Below are 775 nucleotides of genomic sequence, written 5' to 3' on the forward strand. Positions count from 1 at the left end.
TATTCACACACTTTCTACCAATGTCAATTTCCTATACCATTGTCAATAGTTTATAACATGTAACTGTGGAGGAAATCTGGGTGAAACTTACAAAGGACCTCCATATGATTTTCATAACTTCCTGTGAATCTATAATAATTTCAAATTAAAAAAATTTAAAGAATGGAGGACTTGTAGACATTGAATATGGATGATTCTGATGAAGAATTTTGCTTTAAAGGGGGACAGAGAAATCAGGTGGGTAGAGAGCAAGAGAAGCTGATTCAAAAGAAGACTTTACAATTTTTTAAGTGAGAGAAATAATAGCATGGTTGAAGCTGATTGGAAAAATTCTGTAGAAGGGGAAAAAAGCTTGAGGGGCAAGAGAGGAGAGAATTGCCAGAAGAGGAGTGGAGGAGTTGGCTTCAGCTAAGAGCAGGGACAGTTCATCCATAGTCACAGGACAAAGGGTAGAATATACACACAGATTTAGATAGGTAAGTAATATATGCAGTGGTAGAAATTTATGGGCTTTGTTTTCTGATTGCCTCTGTTTTTTCAGTGAAATTGGAAGCAAGGTCATGAGCTGAGAGTGAGGACACGGGTGCAGAGGTGTTAGAGGTTTGAAGGGAGAGGAGAAGGTATGAAATAGTTGTCTAGGAAACAGAGAGTAAATGGACTAGGATAATATTATGTGATTTCCTGGCAACATTAAGTGCCCACTTGAGGTTCATGGTCTTGAATTTAAAGTGAAAGTGTAATTTTGTGATTTTCCCTAGCCATGTTCCACTCCAGG

The sequence above is a fragment of the Bison bison genome, unplaced genomic scaffold, assembly GCF_000754665.1.
Source record: "Bison bison bison isolate TAMUID 2011002044 unplaced genomic scaffold, Bison_UMD1.0 scf7180017864331, whole genome shotgun sequence".
Classification (NCBI taxonomy): domain Eukaryota; kingdom Metazoa; phylum Chordata; class Mammalia; order Artiodactyla; family Bovidae; genus Bison; species Bison bison.